The following is a 23676-nucleotide window of genomic DNA, read 5'->3' on the forward strand; positions in this document are numbered from 1 at the left end:
TAAGTTTCTTAAATTCCCAGTGCAGCTTCTGTTCTCAAACTTCTTATCTCAGGTAAAATAGTGATTTTTCAACAATAAGCAGTATAAATTCAGGCTATTCTTCTACCATTCATCTATGACTACCTCTATTCCTGTTACTTCTGCTTCAGTCAGAGGGTTCTTCCTTTTCTTGATAGTGCAGGATGACCCCAATCTTCCAGCAAAGCCTGACCTTGACCCTCCCTTGCTTCCTTTGTCCACATCTTTTTATGCACTGAGTTCTGAAGCTTTTTTCTTTCTGTTTCTTGTTCTTTCTGTTGTTGACTTATCTTAGTTTCTTTTCCTTAATTATGTACAGAAACAGTAAAAGACACTTAAAGAAATAAAAAAGACAAAGAAATAAAAAAATGGATATGGAGGTTATAGTTCAAGTGACATGTTTTTCAATAGTTTTACTCTGTTCTAATGAAATAGGTAACTTCTGAAAAATTTAATCACTTAAATTAAGTGGAATATGTAACTGTGATCTGAGAACATTTGGAAACATTGTATACTGTTGTACACATTTTCTTTTTCATTAACAAACAACTAAACATAACAATTATCTTGCTTTGTTGAATTGAATTCTCTGGGTCTTAGGCAAGTGATTTAATTATGAAAGTGTACCTTTTATTTTTATAAACCACCAGGAACATTCCAGGTTACTTCTTGATCCGTTAGCATGTAACCGGAGTTATAGGCAAAGGTCCAGTTGCAGTGGTTCCGCATGTCAGATCCTGCTATTCGCCCCTATAGGCCAAATAAAGAGCATGTAGAAAGGAGATTTATTACGTGGCATGGGAACACCTCAGGAAGAGGCAAAGTAAACACTTCAGTCTATCTTTGGGGTACAGACACAAGCTTTTGGTTTAAATAGAGAAAAAACTGGGACAGGAAAAGAGAAGTATGGATGATTAAACAGTCCCCAGCAAAGTGTGGCCTGGTCATTATCTCAGTTCTGATTCTGTAAGGGGCTCTGGAAAAGTTGTTATTGCTGACATCATTAGAGGGGAGCAGTCTGGTTCCCATGAGATGATTGCTCCTGTTCCAGAGTGTAGACTCATCATTATAGTGATTGTCTTCATTTGGGGGTATTCTGCTCTGTGAGGCTCTGCTGTTCCATTGCTTGGGGGCAGTTCAAGATGTTATCAACCAGGGATTGCAGAAAAGAGACTCAAAGTAAAGTATTTACATGGAGTCAGGGAAGCCACATTTTTCTCCTGATTTTAATTTGTGGGCCCAAGTGAGGAGTCAGTGACTTTTAGCAAAAACAGTTTCTAAGTGCTTTTTATAAGTGCATGGAACAGTAATTTGGCATCAGAAGAAGATACGTATGAAATGAGTAAACCTCAGATGATATATTATTTCTTTCTTTTATCTGAGGCTCTGGAATTTCCTTTGGTTCTTTCCTCTTAATGCAATTTATCATTTTTTTTTTTGGTCTTTGGTAAATCCACCACAAATTGAGGGACTTATGCCTATATCTATGTACTATAAAATATGTATCTGTCTCTATTTGCATTTCTCCAAACATAACTTTTTGGTGGCAGAAGCATGCAGCACAAATACAAAGAATTGCAAGATGAAAAATTCTCTGATAACATTTAGTCCTACTTTTGCTTCTCCTTTGCTTCCCTTTCTGTATATCCTATAAATACATGTAAAATTACTCAGCAAAATTTAAACAGGGAAGTGCAGAAAAAAGAGATAGCTGTAACAAAATTTTCTTCCTTTTATAAAATCCACAGACTTTGTTAGGCATCTCTTAATCATTTGACAGGGCCCCTTATTAACATAACTTATTTCCATTTGAATATTTTCTCCTCCCATCTTTTCTTCATTCAGGAATCAGTAGCCAAAAACAAGAGTACTTTACTCCAATTTTCTGATGAGTCTTAATTTGTAATAAAAATGTTTCTTTATTTAATGGTTCAGGGACTAAAAACACTATTACACAAATTATCTTTTGTTTTAACTCAAATATTTAACTAATACTAATAATCTTTCAGACACTGAAATTGGTGCTTAGTGATTGGAGAAAGTCATAGAACTGGTCCTCGCATAGCATAGTCCTGAAATTTAAGCAACTAATCTTTATTTTTAAGGATTGAGAACATCTTCCTCAACCCCACTAAACACCATTTTAATTCTTGTCCTTCATCCTTACTTTATTCATTTCCATAACATACCACACATATATACATAGGGAAAAACCTTATATATATTTGTTGAATGAATGAATAAATGAACAAACACATGTACAATGGGCATTAGTATCCTAATTTTATACATGTGGATGAGACATTTAAGGAATTTGGGAAAGTTTTCTATGATTCCATTTCTTTTAAAAAACAGCACAGTGTTTTTGTGCTGTTTCACTACATTATGATGTCTTTCAAATGTAAGTGATTCCCAGCCGCTGCCCCCCGCCAAAGTTTATGGATAAAAACAATTATCTCTGTTTATGCAGAAGAATGGGTAAAAGAAGTCAGTCTAAGAATTAACCTGGTGGATGGGATTGATCAATATACAATGATGGTTTCTGGCTGGGGAAAAGAGAAAGATAAGGGAATGATGCTGACTACTGTGGGCATTATCACAATGCATCCAAACGGAAAAAACATATTGGAGAACATGTTGCCACTCATGACACATGTACTCCACTTTCCTGTACATCACTTTTAAGTCAAAGCATTAGGTCTTTTTTATCATTAATAACCTGTTCTTGCTCTTAGCACTCTCCATTAAAATTGGCTTACCTTAGACTTGCTAGCTTTGCACACACATATTAAATGTTGATTATCTTTGGAAATGATGGGATTACCTGTCACTGAAAAAAAAGCATAGTTTAATTAATATTTTCTCTTTTAATGAAGGAGCTTCTTTAAAAGTACTTGAGTTAAACAGCAACTATCAGACAAGAGTTATGACAGAGCATATTGTTACACATAGCAGATAAAATGCAGGAAAAATGTGTTAGACTGTATCTGTTACCACTAAAGTCATCAAGCATATGTATATAAAACGTGTGTCAGTAAAAAGTTAGTCACAATAAGATGGAAAAAGAGATTCCAAGGAAAGGCAAATAATGCACAAGACCTGAAGTTGAGAGGTGAATGTTTATCACCAGGACAAATATCTGAATAAGGGTATGGGAGTTTGAATAAGTATAGTATAATTGAGAAAAAGTGAATTGATCAATCATATTTGAACTGAAGATCATGTCAGGGTATTCTGAGATATAAAGTACAGTACTTGCCTATTAAAATTACCACAAAACCTACACGACAGGGAAAATTAACTAATCAATTATCCAAACGTATTTATTTTTTACTGTGTGTCTTAGATGTTGTTCTATTTTCTGGGGACTGAGTGGTAAATGGAATACATGAGTTGTGCTCTTAGTGAAGAAAAGGAACTGAAAAAATGAAAAGGCAAAGAAAGCAAAAAGAGAGATATGTCACATTGTAAGTGCTATGAAGGAAAAAAAATGATGTAATATACCACAACTGATTGTGATCATTGGGTCGATTTGTTCAATCTTTGCTGTAAAATGTTGGACAATTGCACAAATTTCTTCCATTTTAAGGATCATCCAGAATATCTCAAACTTACTGCTGATATAATAAAGTGATAACTGCTTCTGTATGTTTTTATCAGTTACTTTTGTGGTACTTACTTTACTTATGCAAATTTTACTTATTAGGAAAATAAAGCACAGAGGCTCAGTAGTTTATCAAAAGTCACTGTGATGCAAGTGAGATTCAGGATTTGGGTTCATCAATATGTCTTGATGGCCTGTTATTTAATTCAGAATATCTTATCTTAATTTGGTGAATATACATTTCCAAATAAATTCCATTCTATATTCATCCTCTGTCTCCTCCTTGTGGCTGTTTTTTTGTTTGTTTGTTTTTTGTTTTTTTTTAGTTTTATTCCTTTGGGACTTTGGTATCTCTGTCTTTAATCTTTACTGTATTCCTACTCCTATTTCATAAAAATATTCTGAATTAATTCCCACTCTGGTCATTCCTTGTGTACTAACTAATCTAGACATTCTTCCAAAGCATTCTCTGATATAAACACAGTATTTGGGAATGGAATGATTGCTTTAGAATAGAAAGAGAATTTAACTTCTTATTATATAAACTCAGCATTTCTTACAACATAATCCAAATCTACTTCCTCATTTAAGACCTGGGTGCTGTTATTTTCTGCAGTAAATATTTCTAATGGATATAGTTCATGCAAGAGCAACAAGAGAAGTCAAAGGAGATTTCAAGTTTTTAGCTGAGGAATAGGTAAGCATGAAGCTCCCTTTTGCTGAGATGTGGAAACAATTTGGGAAGGGTTACACTCTTTTTTTTTTTGATGTATTCAGTTTTAAATCCTATAATATATCTAAGTAAATATATGAAGAATCACATGTGTAGTTCAGGAGATCAAGTATGGATTTGGAGATATGAATTTAGACACCATAATGTATGGCTGTGATATCAAGCCATCAATCTAGATGAACTCATCCAGGGATGAGTATAACAGAAAAAAAGAGGGCCAAGAACTGAACTCTGGACAAAACACTTTGAAATCAGTTATGGAGAAGTGAACCCCAATGGAAGATTGGGAGTGAGTGAAATAAAAGGGAAAATGAGAAAATTCTGTCCCAGGGAATTTTGGAGAAGACAGTATTTAAAGTAAAGGAAATAATCAATTATGTAAAATGCTGCTTATAGGGTAAGACAAAGTCCAATAAATGCTTATTGGACATGTTGATATTGAGGTTAATGATGGCTCTGAGAGGTTATAGATATAGTGTGAGGGGAAAAGCTTGATTAGAAAGTTTCAATAAAAGTAGGAAGAGAAAGAAGACATAACTTCTTGAATCCTTTGTTGTCAAGAACATTGGAGAAATGAGTCAGGTAGGATGTGTGAGACATGCAAAAGAGATATTTTTGCTTGTTTTTAAAATGGTAGGTATCATGTCATATTTATAGAATACAGTGAGTGAACCAGTACAGATGAAAAAGGAAAAATTGATGATGCTAGAAAAAGAGAAAGAGAAAAAAAAATCTTTGTATTAGGGTTGGGCGCCGGTGACTCATGCCCATAATACTAGCTATTGGGAGGATGAGATTGGGAGGATCATGATTTGAAGCCAGCCCTAGTAAATAGTTTGCTAGACTCCATTTCCCAAATAACCAAAGCAAAATAGATACAGGTGTGGCTCCAGTGGTAGAGAGCTTTCTTTGCAAGTGCAAAGCCCTGAGCTCAAACTCTAAACCCACCAAAAAAAAAAAAAGAAAAAAAGAGTAAATAAAAAAAATTGTATTAGGTAAAGGAGATGGATTTTAAAATACAGATGGAGATTTATTATAGGTAAGAGTTTGTATAACTTAACCATTTTTGAAAGGATACCACATTACATACAGCTGTAGATGTTTCTGTGTATTTGGCGAGCAGAATGTAGGAAACTCTCCTGATTGTTTTTATTTTTCCAAGATAATAGGAGAGCAGGTCATCAACTGAGTTTATGAAAAGAGAAATTTGAGAATTGAGAAAGGAAGATAAATTGTGAATAATATTCTAGGATATTAACAAAAAGGATTGGTTAGTAAGAGTGTTGGGAAATTATAAGTCAAAAGTCTAAATAAACTAGTTAATATTTTAATAGTTAATAGTTAATAACATTCAGCTATTCATAAGCAAGTATGGAACAGATAAAATTGGATTGAACCAGGTTTCATTTTCCAGATATTTATGATGAAGGAAGAGATAAATAAGATAGTTGTAGCTACACATAAGGAAAGGACTATTATATTCAACCTTGTTAAATGGTCTAAGCCAGGTTAACTAAGCAATTTGACATAAGAGATTGATGACAATGGTCAGTGAATTTGATATCTCAGGGGAAATCAAATTCTTGTGGCCCATAGAATCACTAGAGTTGGTGGGTTGGGAAGACATGAGTTGAGGTCATAAAATTGAGACAATGGAGAAAGTACTTATATTGGAAATCAAATTTTCAAACACTAGTGCATCTCTGTCCAATAGAAACTTCTGCAATGATGGAAATGTTATATATCTGTGCTGTTCAATTCCATACAAATAGCCACAGCTGTTGAACACTTGAAGCATGACAAGTGTGCCTTATGAAATGATTTTAAGTTTTATTTAATTTTAATAAAGTTAAATTTAAGTAATCATATGTGCCTGGGACTACAATATTGGACAGCATAGATCTAAAGTATAATTATCTAGTAGGTGGGCAAATTTGTGACTGTGGATGACATTGTTAGAGGTGACTCCAACAGCAGAGAAACTAGTGGTTCTAGTTAGGTATTGGAATTATTGATGATCATGAGAAGGAGGAAAAGTGAACAGAAGATTAAGATAGTAAAGAGACTATTGTTCTCCCAATTGGTAAATTATTGCAACAAAGTGGGATTTTTTGAGACTATAACAGATAAAGTGAGCTACAGAAATGCTGGAAGATCATAATGGAGAAAAGCATATATGGTAATTTCTAAATTAATAAAATACTAAAACTGATAGATTATATATATTTTTAGGATCTTACTAGTAGAAAATATGCCAGAGGTATGATCTATCTTATTCCTTTTAGAAATAACCAGGAACCAAGTGATATTTTTTCATCATTTTTTCACACAGCACTATTTCAGGTAAGATAGTGAAAGTTCCCTTTCTTAGGGAACTTAAAGGTGTATGAGAGAACCAGAAAAATGAGAGCAAGAGTGCAACCTTTGAAAAATTTGGTGGAAATGAAAAACCAGAGTAGAGATAGAAAAACAGCCTTGTTTCTCATTTTTATAATTATCCACTTGATTTAACTTTTCCTCATGCTGTCTCTGCCATTATCTATCTTACCTAGAATAGTAAACATAAGAATAGATTTATTGTTCATTTCCATGTTTTGATAATGGAGTTTAGTTGAAGTATAACTTAGAGCATTCAAATACCCTTCATTGAGCAATCCATTAATTTGGGAAAAAAATGAACATGAACAAGAAATTTAAGTACTTTCATGCCTTTGGAGGTCACACACAAATTTTACTAAAGAGTGTGTTGTTACATTTTCTTCCTACATTTCTTTCACACACTGGGGGTGGGTACATTTCAATCTTCAGACCGTTGACTAAAATTGTATTCACACAGATGTGTGCCCTGGGGGGTCTTGAATCACTCCCCAACCATCAGAAAACATAAAGCCAACCCAAGCCTTGTATGCACATATGAATAATAAAACAAAACAAAACAAAAAAAAGAAAAAATAACTGCATAAACTAGAAGTCATAAGACCATAAGGACCTAAAAGAAATATTACCAACATTAATAAACTTTGTTATATAAAAAAATAAATAAATAAAATAAAGCGGACACCAAATCATCCACCAAAATAGTTACTTACTTTTCTCTTGCTTTCTCCCAGAGCAAAATTTTAATGGAGAATTCTTAGTACTTTTGCCCATGTATAGCTCCAAAATATTGTTTCAGAAGGGCTGGGGGATAGCCCAGTATTAGAGAGCTTGTATTGCATGCCCAAAGCCCTGAGTTCCATCTCAAGAACTGGTAAGCATACACACACACACACACACACACACACACACACACACACACACACATACACACACACACACACACACACACACACAAAGTATATTTTCTTGAATTACTTTCTTCTTATTGCTGTAACATATTGCTACAGTTTTAACAGCTTAAATAGCACAAGTTGATCATCTTACAGCTCTGTAGATTAAAAAGTCTAACGGGTCTCATTGGGCAAAAATGAAGATTGTTGGCAGGAATGTGCTCCTTTAAAAAGCACCACAGAAGAATCTGTTTCCTTACCTTTCCATTTTCTAGCTCAAATGCATTGACTTCTAGCTGCCTTCCTCCATAATCAATCAATAATACCATATCTATCTGACCCTTCCTTGTTGTCATGTAATTCTCTGATCATCTAAGAAAGTGTCTCCAATTTTAGGGACTCATAGAATTAAATTAGGTAATTCATGTAATCCATCATAATCCAGCATAATTTCTTCATCTCAAGGGTTGTAACCTAATCACAACTGTACTGCTTTGTTTGCCATACAAACTGTCATATTCAGAGAGTCTGGGGATTAAGGCATGGACATTTTTAGGAGCTATTCTACCTACCACACATTGTTAACAGCAATTTATTTTCTTACAAAACAGTAAGTTTTATTTTAAAAAATATGGAGGATTTAGAAGTAGATATAGACTGTTAAGATACCCATGAGTTTTATTCCTATTGTGAGTGAATAACCAGGTCCATGTGCAATGAGCTGTTTCTTCTTGTGTTCTTATAAACAATAGCAAGAAGTCCCTCTATAAAAGCTGTCAACTCTTTGTTGTTCATATTGTTGAAATGCTTGATGTTGCATTCTAAACCCTTGTACAGTGAATTTACTTTAATTTTATTGTAGAAACCTTTCCATACATTTTTTGGCTTAAGAAAAGAATACAGAGGTTCATTATCTTATCAGTGTTTTTAATGACATACAAATAAATTATAGCTTAAAGAGGCTACAAAACCCCCATAACCTGTGTTCCATAAGGATATAAAGTTATTTAGCATTATTTACAGCTGTACCTACCCCAAACTCTACCTTTTAATTTTTTTAAGTCTGAAAGATTTGTTTTAAGTAAGTTTCAGCTGCTTCACAGAATAATGTGGCCATCCTCTTGTTTAAAAGAAAAACAAATTAAAAACAAAAACAAAAATAGATTACAATGCCTGAGTCCCATTCTCTCTGGAATCGCCTGCTTTTTTCTACTCTCCTGAAACTTCAGGGAGTTATTTTAAAAATTCTGTTTAGGATAATTCGATCAGGAACTTAGTGAGCCATGCCAAAAATGAACTCAGTTTTAACAGCTACTGACGTCTTTATGCCTCATTATTCCTATTACCAACAGTATCACACACAGACATGTTTGGATTACTTATGACACTAGCCAGGTGTGTATGGTACAGCTTTTCCTGCTTTATCTCTGTTTGATATCTGATGTGGTTGAGGAATCCATACAAGATTTATTAGCTTTTGACACAGGTAAAGCAGACAATTTCAAGCATTCAGAACAATGTAAGGATCATGGGAAACATCTCAGGAAACTACTGTTCTTTCTGACCTCCAAGCACCCCTTTTTGGCTTCAATTCAAGGAATAATGCTTACCCAAGTTCTTATACTGGCTTCCAATGTATGAAATGGCCAAAACAGTCCTTTTTAAAAAAATCTTCTCTGTCTCAAAGCACTCCTGTCAGTATAGCAGCCACTCCCTTCAGCACAACAGTACTTCTTTATCTGTAGTTTCTTTTTTTAAGTTAAAAAAACATTTAATATCTCCTAATTTCTGCAGGCTAGAAAGATGAGTGTAGCATAATTGAGTCCTTTGGTTCTAGATCATCATAAGATTTCAGTCTTAAGGCATCTCTGTGGAAGAATCCACTTCCTAGTGTACTCACATTCTTGTTGGCAGGATGTAGTTCCTCAGCATGTCTTATGCCATAGCCTCAATTCCTCAAGAGCTGCCAAGGGTCACCATCAATTCCCTGTAACTGGGGTCTCTTCAAGGTATATCTCATAGTTGTCAGCTGTTTTTGTCAGCTAAAGTATAAGTTGGAGAAGGATCTCCAAATTTAGAATACACAGAATGACATCTATCCAGTGATATCTTCCTTCTTAGTCTAAGAAGATGCAAAATGCAACCATTTGTCTTTCCTTTTTGAAGGAATGTACACCTTCCTTAGGTCAATATAACCTCCCAAAGTTCCACTGGAATGGAAGTCCCTGAAGGTCGTTTAGCTCCCACCATTTAAAGCACATGTGTTATCAGTCATCAAGACTCCCAACAAATTGGTCACTTCTTCCTGTCTAACCTAATTATCATGATGTCATTGACAGCTTGAGTGGCATGTTCAGAACATAGTGTTTCATTTAGACTGTATTATGAAAAGAGCAAGAGAGTTAGCATAAATCTGGCACAGTAATATAAATGCCTATTGCTGTGCTGTTGCAAATAAATGAGAACTTTTCTGAAGCTTCTTTCTGATATAAATGGGAACATGTTTTCATCTTCTTAGTGACTATGTACAATGTATACCAGTACAAGGTAACTGCATTAGCAATAATTACAGAACCCATTTGGCTTTTGTAAGTAACAGACTAGTGAATAGTTCTTCCCCCACCCCTTTTTTTTTCCAGTACTAGAGTTGAAATCAGGGCTTGGCCCTTGCTAGGCCGGTGCTCTACCACTTGAGCTACTCTAAGAGTTATTTATGTGTTTATTTTTTATTTTTTTGTTTTTATCCTGGCTGTGGCACATGGTGGCATTTATGAAAGTTCTTACAATATATTAAATATATCATACTTTCCATGGCTTCTGTTACCTAAATTCAGCCAGTCTGAAAAAAATAGATGAAAAACTCCAGAAATAAACAACTCATAAGCTTTCAACTGCAAGCAAAAAGAGAAATAATTCTGTTATAGTTAAAGATTGGTAACATTCTCATTTATAAGGAAAACATTTGACTTTTCTCACTTTCACTACAGAGAAACTGTCAGTCCCTCAGGGACACTGTCAGGGACAATGAGGGGTGATATGGATCAGTTGAATATCTATACACAAGCTCCCCACCTTGAAAAGAATACTGGCCCAGCTGAAAACATTGAAATATTAATTATATAACATGTAATAGTCCTTTCTCCTCTAATGACTGAGGAACTGACCTGTGTGACTCTGGTATTTCAGGATTTTTCTGGAGCAAGAAATAACCAGAATGGAAACAACTAAAAACAAGACAGAGGAGTATGTGAGAGCTACTTAAACTGCTTTTTCTAAAAAGCACAGACTCCTTATTTGGATCCACAAATTAACTAAAAGCATGGGAAAAGTGTGGCATCCTGCTTTAATTTTGTACCTGTCTGTGCTTAAGTCATTCTCTCTGCAGTCACTTTGTCTTCCAGGAAGGACAGAACTGATCAATAACATCTTTCAGACAAGGCACTGAAAATACACCTAAGGAACGGCAGAGCCTTCCAAGACAGACCACCTCCCAAATGAGTTCAATTACTTATAAAGAGGAGGCTGCATCGTGAAGCAAGAGTCATCATCCCATGGGAACCAGATTGCTCCCCTCAAGAGATGACAGTGATAACAACTTCTCTGGAACCCTAGAGAACCGGAACTGAGATAATAATCAATCAGGCCACACTTTAACCAGGACTGTTTAATTGTGTATACATTTCTACTCCACCCCAATTCTTCCTCTATTTAAACTTAAATCTCCATCTGTACCCTGACGATGGCTGAAGATGAACTGAAGAGCTGTCCTCCTGTGGCATGCCTGTGCCACTTACTAAACCTCTTTTCTCTACCCTTCACCATGTCTCTACTTGGCATCTTGGGGCAAGTGACTAGACTTGACATGTGGAATCCTAGGAGTTTTAGCCCTGAGCCTAAAAACTCCAGAATTCACAGAAAGCAAGCTGTGACCTTGGAAATGGCAGATGGTTTCCGGAATTCAAAGAAAGCAAGCTGTGACCTTGGAAATGGCAGATGTTAAGTGCTGTGAGGTGCTGGCTTTGATCACAATACTAAAGAGAAATGTGCAGTGGAATCCCAAAATAGAGACCAACAACCATGAAAGAAATTAGTAGAGTGAGTGTTCCCAAAGTTGAGGAGAGGCTTTCAGGACCTCTTTAAATTGCTCAATATCACTCTGTTGTGAAGCTGTACATTGTAATGAAAAGTTTTGATTGAATATGTCAGAGATTTGGTTTGGGGACTGAGGGATTTCTATTTATATATGTTGTCTTTGATACTTATATCTTGTTAGAGATACTAGAGGAATATTCCTTTAGACACCAGACTAGAAGCTTTTAAAATAAATCAAATATAGGTGTATATAACTGAAGGGAAAATTTAGAGGATGAGTAGGTCAGACATGGGTTAGAACTAGTTTTTCCAAGTATTTTTAAAATTTATAATTGAAATGGCAAGAATAATTTATAATATTGAATCAATAAAATGCCATTATTATGTGTATTATATCATATATATACAGAATATATACTTATATATATACACAAAATATGAGTATGAAGTAAATGAAATAATATTAGTGTTTTCTTGATTGCATAGATGAAAAAAGTGAGGCTGAAAGAAATTAAATGGTTTAATGAACTTCATATAAGTAGCAGATGGTGGAGCCCAGCCTCAGCTCTGGTTTCAGTTTTTTTCTCTCTCTGGTAAGACATTAATTTAGTGTGTAAGATGACATCTTTCATGTCAAATGCCTGTTGACCCTTCGGCATTTCTCCTGAGTCATCTGAATTATATGAACCATTTTCTCCTGCTCTTCAGAATTTTTGGGTTTTTCTTTGTGTGTGTGTGTGTGTGTGTGTGTGTGTGTGTGTGTGTGTGTGTGTGTGTATGAGATTTGATGGAGGTATACAGAAAGATGATAAGAAAAGGCTTTGCATGTGTCTATCTAATAAAGTGGTTGTAGATTTTTGACTTGTTTTAGTTTTTAATTCTAATTCTAATATTTGAGGAAAAGGGAAGTGTGTATACACTGGTGTGTTTGTATCATTGTGATATTCCCAGACATACATGCAATATATTCAAATTAAATTCAACCTCTATGATTCTCCTACATTAATGCTATCCCCTTCTTAAAACAATTTCAGCAGCTGTCATTGTTCTGTTTTCATGTATGCGCACAAAGTACTTTGACTATATTCACTTCCTTTTACTCTCTCCTTTTCTACCCCCATCATGCTGGTTCCCAACCTCAAAAAAGAACCTATATTGCATTCCTGTAATTTATTTTTGAAGAAGAGATTTCACATATGAGAGAGAACATAATATATTTCTCTTTCTCAGTCTGACTTACTTACTTGACTTAACAAGATGACCTCTGGTTGCATCCATTTTCTTGCAAATGACATTTCATTCTTGTTTATGGCTGAATAATATTTCATTGTGTATATATGCCACATTTTGTTAATCCATTCATTCATTGATGGGCAGCTAGGCTGATTCCATATTTTGGCTATTATGAATAGTGCTGTTATATAAATATGGATACACATTTAACTCAACTGTTTGCTAGCTTACATTCCTTCAGAGATATACCCAGAAGTACAGTGGGATAATATGGTAGTTCTATTTTTATTTAGTTATTTATTTACTTTTATTTTATCACTTTTACATTTACTCACATGTGCATACACTGTTTGGGACACATCCCCACATTCCTCCCCCCCCTTTTCCAGGCAGAACCTTTTCAACCCTCTTGTTCTCTGATTTTGTTGAAAACAAAACATAAGAGATAATAAGAAAGGCATAGCATTTTTGCTAGTTTGAGATAAAGACAGCTATACAGAGAGATTCCTACCCTTGTTTCTATGCACTTGTGTATTGAACCCACACTGGCTCATCTCTACCAGACCTCTTCACTATTTCCTAGTTCCCTTCCCATAGTGGCCTCTGACAGTTTAAGATTACTTTATTCACTCCTCTACAGTGAGCACATCAACCACATTCAAGTTTTAGGTTTCCTTCCCTCTCCCTATTCCTCCTGTGCATGTCCTCCCCTTCCTGTGTAACCCATGTCCAATAATATTACTGCATTTGTTTTAGGTCTATAATCCACATATGAGGGAGGGCAGGCAACATTTGGCCTTCTGAGCCTGGCTAACTTCGCTTAAGATGATGTTCTCCAGTTCCATCTATTTACTTGTGAATGACAAAATTTCATTCTTTTTTGTGACTAAATACAATTCCATTGTGTATAAACACCACATTTTCTTAATCCATTTGTCAGAAGTGGGACATCTTGGCTGTTTGCATGGCTTGGCTATTGTGAATGGTGCTGCAATAAACATGGGTATACAGGTGCCTTTGTAGTAACCTGAGTCACATTCCTTAAGGTATATCCCAAAGAATGGTATTGCTGGATCATATGGCAGATCTATGTTTAGTTTTTTAAGAAGACTCCATATTGTTTTCTAAAGTGGTTGTAGCTACATTCGTACCAGCAATGAATGAGGGTTCCTTATTCCTACATCCTTACCAATATTGACAGCTGGTGGGGTTCTTGATGACAGCTCTTCTATCAGGAGTGAAGTGAAATCTTAGTGTAGTTTTTGACTTGCATTTCCTTTATGGCCAGGGATGGTGAGCATTTTTTCATGTGTTTTTTGGCCATTTGGACATCTTCCTTAGAGAAAGTTTTGTTTAGTTCAGTTGCCCACTTCTTTATTGGTTCATTGATATTTGGAAAGTTTAGTTTTTTGAGCTCCTTGCATATTCTGGTTATCAGTCCTTAGTCTGATGTATAGCTAGCAAATATTTTCTCCCACTCTGTGGGTGGTCCCTTCAACTTAGAGACAATTTCTTTTGTTGTACAGAAGCCTTTTAATTTCATGTAATCCCATTTGTCCATCCTTTCTCTTAGTTGGTAGGCTGCTAGAGTTCTACTGAGGAAGTCTTTGCTTATACCTATTGCTTCCAGAGTATTCCCTGCTTTTTCCTATACTAACTTCAAGGTTTGGGGTCTGATATTAAGGTCTTCAATCCACTTTGAGTTGATACTAGTACAAGGTGATAGGCATGGATCTAGTTTAACTTTGCTATAGGAAGATAACAACTTTTCCCAGCAACATTTGTTGAAGAGGCTGTCTTTTCTCCATCGTATGGTTTTGGTGACTTTGTCAAAAATAAAGTGGGCACAGCTGTGTGGCTTCATATCTGGGTCATCTATTTTGTTCCGCTGGTCTTCATATCTGTTTTTGTGCCAGTACCATGCTGTTTTTTTTTTTTTTTTTTTTGCGTTGGCTCTGTCATATAGTTTGAAATTGGGTATTGTGATACCTCCAGCATTGCTCTTTTTGCTGAGTAATGCCTTGGCTATTTGTGGTCTTTTGTGTTTCTAAATTAACTTCAGGGTAGATTATTCAATCTCTGTGATGAAATTCATTGGGTTTTGATGGGAATTGCACTGAACATGTACATTGCTTTTGTTAGTATAGCCATTTTTACTAATGTTGATTCTGCCAATCCATGAGCACGGGAGATCTTTCCACCGTCTGTGGTCTTCTTTGATCTCTTTTTTAGTGGTTTGTAGTTCTCCTTTTAGAGGTCATTTACATACTTTAAGTTTATTCCTAGATATTTGATTTTTTTTGAAGCTATTATAAATGGAATTGTTTTCTGTATTCTTTCTCAATTTGTTCATTGTTGATATATAGAAAAGCTACTGATTTTTGTAAGTTGATTTTATATCCTGCTTAATTGCTGAAGCTGTTTCTGGTGCCTAGAAGTTTTTGAGTGGAATATTTGGGTCTTTGAGGTATAGGATCATGTCTTCTGCAAATAGGGATACTTTGACTATTTCTCTACCTATTTGTATTCCTTTTATTTATTTTTCTTCCTTATTGCTCAGGCTGGGAATTCCAGGACTATGTTGAATAGGAGTGGGGATAGTGGGCACCCTTGTCTCATTCCTGATTTTAGGGGAAATGGTTTCAGTTTTTTCCTATTAAATATGATATTGTTTATTGGTTTGTCATATATAGCCTTTAAAATGTTGAGGAACATTCCTTCTATTCCTAGTTTTCTTAGAGCTTTTGTCATGAATGATGTTAAATCTTATCAAAGGCTTTTTCTGCATCTATTGAGATGATCAAGTGGTTTTTTGTCTTTGCTTCTGTTAATGTGGTATGTTACATTTATTGATTTGTGTATGTTAAACCATCCCTGAATCCCTGAGATGAAGCCAACTTGGTCATGATCTTTCTGGTATTTTGGTGGATTCAATTTGCCATTATTTTATTGAGGATTTTCACATCAATGTTCATTAAGGATATTGGCCTGCAGTTCTCCTTTTTTGGATGTGTCCTTGTCCTGTTTGGGGATGTATATAATACTGGTTTCATAGAATAAGTTAGGCAATGTTCCTTCCCTTCTATTTTGTGGAAAACTTTAATGCATGTTGGCATTTGTACTTCTTTAAAGGTCTGGTAGAATTCAGCAGAGGATCTGTCAAGTCCTGGACTTTTCTTTTTTGGGAGACTCTATTGCTGTTTCAATTTCATTATGTGTTATAGATCTGTTTAGGTGGTTAATATCCTGTAAGTTCAGTTTTGGATGGTCATAAGTATCTAGAAATTTGTCCATTTCTTCAAGATTTTCAAATTTATTGGAAAATAGGTTCTCAAAGTAGTCACTGATAATTCCCTGGGTTTTATTGATGTTTGTTGTTATATCCCCTTTTTCATTTCTGATTTTGCTAATTTGGGTCTTTTCCCTCTTCGTTTTAGTCAGATGTCCATTGGTTTGTCAATCTTGTTTATTTTTTCAAAGAACCAGCTTTTTGTTTTGATGATTTTTTGTATGGATTTTTTGGTCTCTATTTCATTAATTTCTGCCCTTATTATTATTATTTCTCTCCTGCTTGTTTTGGGTTTTTCTTGTTCTTGTTTTTTCAGGAGTTTGAGATGTAGCATTAGGTCATTTATTTGAGAACTTTCTGCCCTTTCAGTATGTGCACTCATGGCTATAAACTTTCCTGATATGACTGCCTTTGCTGTGTCCCATAAGTTCTGGTGGTTGGTGTTTTCACTTTCATTAACTTCCAGGACCTTTTGATTTTCTCTATTATGTATTCTATGACCCACTGATCATTGAGCAGTATGTTAATCAGCCTCCAATTATTTGTGGTTTTTCTGCTATTGTTTTTATTATTGAGTTCTAGTTTTACTGCATTGTGATCAGATAGAATGAAGGGGGTTATTTCTATCTTCTTGTATTTGCTGAGGCTTGCTTTGTGCCCTAATACATGATCTATTTTGGAGAAAAGATTCATGGGCTGTGGAGAAAAATGTGTGTTGTGCTGTTGTCTGATAAAATATTCTGTAGACATCAGTTAAGTCCATTTGATCTATGGTATCATTTAGTTCTAGGATTTCTTTGTTGATTTTTTCTTTGGATGACCTCTCTATTGGTGTTAGAGTGGTGTTAAAGTCTACCATCACACCGTGTTGGAGTTTATATGTGCTTTTGTGTCCTTTAGTGTATGTTTGATGAAATTGGGTGCACAGACATTGGGTGACTATAGGTTGATAATTATTTCCTTTTGATGTATTGCCTCTTTTATTAGCATGAAGTATCCTTCTTTGTCTAGTTTGACCAATGTAAGTTTGAAGTCTATTTTGTCTGATATAAGTATTGCTACTATTGCCTGTTATCAGAGTTCATTAGCTTGGTAAATCTTCTTCCTGCCTTTTACCTAAAGGAGTGTTTATTTCTGTCAGTAAGGTGGATCTTTTATAAACAACAGATTGTCAGATCTTCCATTTTCATCCAGTGTGCCAAATGGTGTCTTTTGATGGGGGAGTTGAGTCCATTGATAGTCAGTGTTAGGTATGTGGTGATTCCTGCCAGTTAGTTGTTTTTGTTGTTTAAGGATTTGATCGTGTGCAGACAAATCAGTGCTGCTTTCTGATTAATTGTCTTTTCTTCTCCTGTGGTTTGATGCTTCCTGTCCTTTCATGGTTTTGTTTGCTTTCATCTTCTATATGCAGAATTCCTTGGAGAATCTTCTGTATTGGTGGGTTGGTGGTCATATATTGTTTTAGTTTCTGTTTATCATGGAAGACTTTTATTGCTCTGGCAATTTTGAATAATAGTTTTGCTGGGTAGAGTATCCTAGGGTTGAAATTATTTTCATTTAGTGCCCAAAATACCTCACTCATGCCCTTCATGCTGTTAAGGTTTCTGTTGTGAAATCTGTTGTTTTTTGTTTATCTGAGTTTACCTTTATATTTATTTGTTTTTCTCTTTTATAGCCTTCAATATTCTTTCTCTGTTCTCTGTGCTTCTTTTAATGACAATATGCCATGGGGAGATTCTATTTTGGTCAAGTCTGTTTTGTGTCCTAAAGGCTTCCTGTATCTGAATGGGCAAAACTTTCTTGAGAGTTGGGAAATTTTCTGTAATTATTTTATTGAATATGTTATATATCCCTTTGGTTTGCACCTCTTCTCTTTCTTCAATGCCCCTGATTCTCTGATTTGGTCTTTTGATGGAGTTGCTGAGTTCTTGCATATTCCTTTCACAGCTCTTGAGTTGTTTGACTAAGAGTTCTTCTGTTTTTTCTTTAATTTCTATTTTATTTTTGAGGTCTGAGATTCTGTCTTCTACTTACTCTATTCTGCTGGAGTCGCCTTCCTCTGTGTTTTTTGTTGATGATATGGACTTTTTATTTCAAGGATTTTTGTTTGATCTTTTTTCTGAAGTTTTCCATATCTTTGTTCAACTCCTCTTGTATATTTTGGGTTGTCAGCTTTAATTCATATATCTTGTTTTCTATAGTCCTTTATCTCACTTTGGTGATTGTTGAAGTCCTCTCTGAGTTCATATTTGTTTCTGTTTTTTCTCATGTTCTTTATTTTTGGTATCTTGACATTCCTTGAGTACATCTTGAACATTCTGATTGACAATATTTAGTATCTTCTCCATGAGTTTCATAATAATTTCTTCCAAGATTTACTCTTTGAGGGTTTTTTGTGGGTATCACTGGGCTCCTTAGTGATATTTATCATTATTTTGTTGGGTCAGGAAATGGGCATCCATTTTTCTTCATTTCCCACCAAGTCCCCTATTTAATTATTTTTTGAGGAGTGTGGTTTCCATCCCTTCTTATTCTTCCCATTTCTGCACTTGGTACTGTTCAACTATGTTCTTGATAAGTTAGTTGGTGGTTTTATCTAGCTGTTTTCTTTCCCTTGTTTTAATTTTTGTGTTGTGACTGATTTGGTTGTCAGCTAGACTGATGCTCTCCTTCTAGCCTTGGCCAGGAGGTATAATTTAGCAATAAAAAATTTACAGATTCAATGCCAGCCAAGTTGTTTGCATATTATATGGAATCTATTAATAATATCTATTAAATAATATCTATTAAAGTTGGGGGTGTGATGGTTATTAGGCTAGATATAGAAATTTGTGTAATTGGTAAAGGTGGCACTAAAAAGAGGGGGTGGCAAAAGTGAGGTTGGGTGGAGGAAGTGGCATGGAGGTTGCTGGGTTTGTGGCCATTGTGCAAGTTTGGGTACATTTCTGTTGTTGTAGTGGAAGGTGCTTGTGTCAGGGATTGGAAGGGGGCTCCAGCTGTATACAATTGATACAGTAGGCTAGTCAGCTGGTGGTGAGTGTGTAGGAGGGAGGGATAGTATGGTGACAGGTTGGAATCCTGGTATTGGCATATAAGCAGAAGCTCTGATGTGGTCTCACCAAGTGACTGGCTTGTGAGTAATATTTGTTTCCTTCAGTCCACACATTACAATTGGGAGCTGAGGTAACTCACTGCCAGTTTGTGCAAAGTGGTCAGAGCTGTTGCTGTTTTCATCAGTCAGCAGATGCATTGCCTTATGGCTCTTCCCCCAGCAAAGTGGGGCAATTCAGTTTTGAGTACTAACCTCTGTCCCACAAGACAAGCTCTGGGAACTACCACCTGCCTGCTTTGGGAAGTTGGATTGTCGCCCCACCCTCACTCTCACTTTTGTTGCTTTCCCACATTCATTCAGTGAGAGTTCAGCACTGAGAGTTCAGCTCCTTGCTCCACCCCAATTTTCTGGGCAGATCTCACCATTCTACCCCCACCTCCACTGTCCATGTTATATTACAGTTTGCTGTTTATGTTTTTCAGGTTTTTTTGAGGGGGGGTTCAGTCTGCCCAGGGGCTGCACTGGATTATGTTCCCAGGGAGTTGCTAGGGGAGTAGCACATGTTGCATGATGCTCCTTGTTCATTCTGCAGATTCATGCAAGCAGCTTTAGAACCAGCAAGTGGGTGATATGGCACTGCCTTTCCCAGCACTGCATGGCATAGGGAGGCTTTCCACAGGGGGGTCCAGGATGTTGCAGAGTTCGATTCTGATTAATGTGCTGTCTTCTGTTTGTTCAGTATGCATGTTCTAGAATGTTTTCTATAGCTTCTTTTGCTATTGATTTCTAGTTTAATCTATTGTGGTCTGACAATATAAGAGTAAATAGTTCAATTTTATCATCTTTGTCAAGACTTTATGTCCTAAAATATTATCTCTTTTGTAGAAAGTTCAAAGGGCTGCTGATGATATGAATTCCATAGCTGTTGGATAGAATATTCTGTAGATGTCTATTAAGCCCAGTTGATATGTATGTTGATTAATTCTGAAGTTTTCTTGTTGATTTTATGTTTGAATGATCTATCTGCAGTAAGAGGGGTTTTTTAAAGTCATCCACTGTTTTTATTTGGAGTCTGTCTGACATTTTATGACTCATAGTGTGTCCTTTATGAAATTGTCTGCACTAACATTCAATGTGTATATGTTTATAATACTTAAGTCCTCCAGATGGATTGCTCTGTTTGTCAACACGAATTGACCTTCTTTGTCTCTTCTGGCTTGAGATCCGTTTTGTCAGATATGAGTATGGCTACTCCTATTTGATTTGGGGCTACAGTTGCTTAGAAAATCTTTTTCCATCCTTTCATTTTAAGCTTATGTTTGTCTTTGTCAGTGAGGTGCAGTTATTGTTGCCAACAATGATTGTTTCTTGTTTTTTTTTTTTTTTATCCAGTCCACCAGTCTGTGTCTTTTGACTGAAGAATTGAGGCCATTAAAATTAAGAGTTATTAATGAAAGGTGTGCAATAATTCTGGCCATTTTTGTTGTTTGATTATTTTCTACTCCTTCTTTGCATATATACTCATCTGGTGTATTTATTTTCTCCCCCATATTTTCAACTTCCATTTATTTTCCTCTTCTCTGTGCTGAGTTTCTTTGAGTATCTTCTGCAGTGCTGGTTTAGTTGCCATAGGTTGCTTTAGTTTTTGTTTATCATCAAAGACTTTTATTTCTTCCTCAATTCTGAAGGACAGCTGTTCCAAGTAGATTAATCTGGGTTGGCATGATTTTCTTTAAAAACTTGAAATACATCATGCCTCCTTGCTTTTAAGGTGTCTATTGCAAAATTTGTTATTATTTGACTAGTCTGTCTTTATAGGTGACTTGATGCTTCTTCCTTGCAGCTTTTAATGATCTATATATTCAACATTGTCTATGTTTAATTTTTAGCTATAATATGACATGAGGAAGTTGTATTCTGGTCTTCTCTGTTTGGAGTCCTAAATGACTCCTATATCTAGAAGAGCATCTCTTAGTAAAGATTTGGGGGCTGGGGATATAGCTTAGTGGTTTAGTGTTTGCCTTGCATGCATGAGGCCCTGAGTTCAATCCCCAGTACCACAAAAAAAAAAAAAAAAAAAGATTTGGGAAGTTTTCTGTAATTATTTTATTGGATAAATTCCTATGCATTTAGCTTGCACTTCTCTTTCCTCTATGTCCACAATTCACAAGTTTTCTTCTTTTAATGGAGTCTCAGAGTTCATGCATATTCTATTTACACTTATTTTTTTCCCTCATTGTCATATAATTTTTCTATCATATTTAGCTTGTCTTCAGGTCCTGATATTTGGTCTTTCATTTGGACAAGTCAACTGAGGAGGCTGTCAATTTTTATTTGACTCATAGAGCTTTTCATTTCCAGAATTTTAATTTGATTTTTGTCAAAAATATCAAATTTATTTATTTGCCCTTTCATGTATTACATTGTGTTTCTTATTTCATTTAGCAGTTTGTTTTTATCTTCTTTGATAAAAGCTGCTTTATCATTTAGCTGTTTATTTGTATTCTCTTTGCATTCATTGAGATGTTAATACATGTCCTTTTTCACTACTAATAATTTATTATTTCTTTGAGTTCAATATTTGAGATTTCATCTATTTACTATCATTCAGATCCTTTATTGTGTGATTGTTTATTTTTGAGGTATCATGTTGCCATGTTTGTTCTCATTTCTTGTATTTCTGCATTGAGATTTGTACATCTGAGGTCCAGTCATTGTTTGAAGGTTGTAATCACCTAAAGTTTTTTATTAGTTGAGCTATTCTCTATTTTCTGGCAGGACTATGGCAGAATAGTTGCAGGTTTAATGTGTTGTTTTTCACCACTGACCTGGAGGTATAACTCACCAATAATTAATTCACCAATTCAAAGTTAAATCAGATAGTTATATGGAATAAAATACATCATTAACAATATAATGTATATCTCCAATCATGTTATATATGAAAGAGACTAATGTTATTATGTGCTACAGAGTTAGGAAAGAAACAACTGAGGATTCCAAGATGGCGGCTAGAGGTAGGAAGCAGAAAGCGACCCTTCTATAGTGAAATCTTGGAGAGACGCTGGAGACACACTTTGCAGGCATAATCACTGAGAAAAGGCATAACTTTGACCCCTCCACATCTCCAGCCGGTGCAGAGAATCTCCACTTCACGTTAAACGGAGAAACGAAGAGCCCCTGGGGCCGCCAGTGGCCGCCACCCATATGGCTTGGGAAGACGCGGACCAGGTGAGCTTCGCGGTACCGCGGTAGCCCCACAGACAAGCCTGGGCCAGAGCAGCATAGCCCCCTGGACAGACTGACCTCCACCCAGGGGAAAAAAAAAGAGAAACTGAGTGATAAGCAATAAGAACAGTTAAGACACGCTGGAAAGAGGGTGGGGCGCCCTGAGTGCTGAAGATTGAGGGAAGGGAATCCTTCCCGGGACTGTAAATAAACAAGCCAGGTGGGCCGGGGAGCCTCTGGCGGGAGCGGGGCACGCGCTCAGCAACCAGGAGCGGGGAAGCTTGTGAGAGGAGGGAAGACCCACTTCCCATGTGAACTGCAAACAAACATGGTGGCTGGCAGGAGCAGCAGCACCGCCCAGTAAGCAGGAGCAGGAAAGCTTCTGAAAGTGACAGTGGGAGGAAAACTTCAGAGGAGAGGGGGGAAGACCCACCTTCCACATGAACTGTAAATAAACACGCAGGCCTGACAACACGGGGGCAGTGTCACCTTTCCCAGTGCTTGGAAAGGGGAAAGCCTGTAGCAGAGGCTCCTGCACAGGAGAACTCTGAGCAAACAAAGCCTGTGGGACCAGGTGAGTGCTAGCTCACCCCAGAGATCTGCATAAATAACGCCACCAGCTACAGGCTGAGAGCAGCAGGCAGGCAAGCCACAGTTGCAGATACCACTCTCAGAACTGCCTCCAGATGCTTTTTTTTCTTTTTCTTCCTACCTACCTTTGATGAGAGAACAACCGAATTACACCTACAAGCTGAAAAACTTACTGAAACTGTATTGCATTTGAACTGGGGACACTTGGTGGGGCTTTTGTGTGTGTGTGTGTGTGTGAGTGTGTAGTTTTGTTCTACTTTATGCATCCCCTTTGATGAGACAACTACAGAACAACATCTGAGGCACCAACTCCAGGACTGGAGATTGAGATGTACACCCAAATTATTAAGACTGAAACTGCATTGCATATAAACTTGGAAGTTTTTTGGTTTCTTATTGTTGTTGTTGTTTAAATTTTCTATTTTCCATTTTATTTTAATTCATTTTTATATATGGATATTACTTTCATTTACTTATTTTTTATTTTTTTTATCTTTGATTTTCAATCCTCTCTCTGTCTCTCTAATGTCTGTTCAGCTTACTGTCGATTAGTACACTAACACTCCC

The sequence above is a fragment of the Castor canadensis genome, chromosome 6 (assembly GCF_047511655.1).
Source record: "Castor canadensis chromosome 6, mCasCan1.hap1v2, whole genome shotgun sequence".
Taxonomy (NCBI): Eukaryota; Metazoa; Chordata; class Mammalia; order Rodentia; family Castoridae; genus Castor; species Castor canadensis.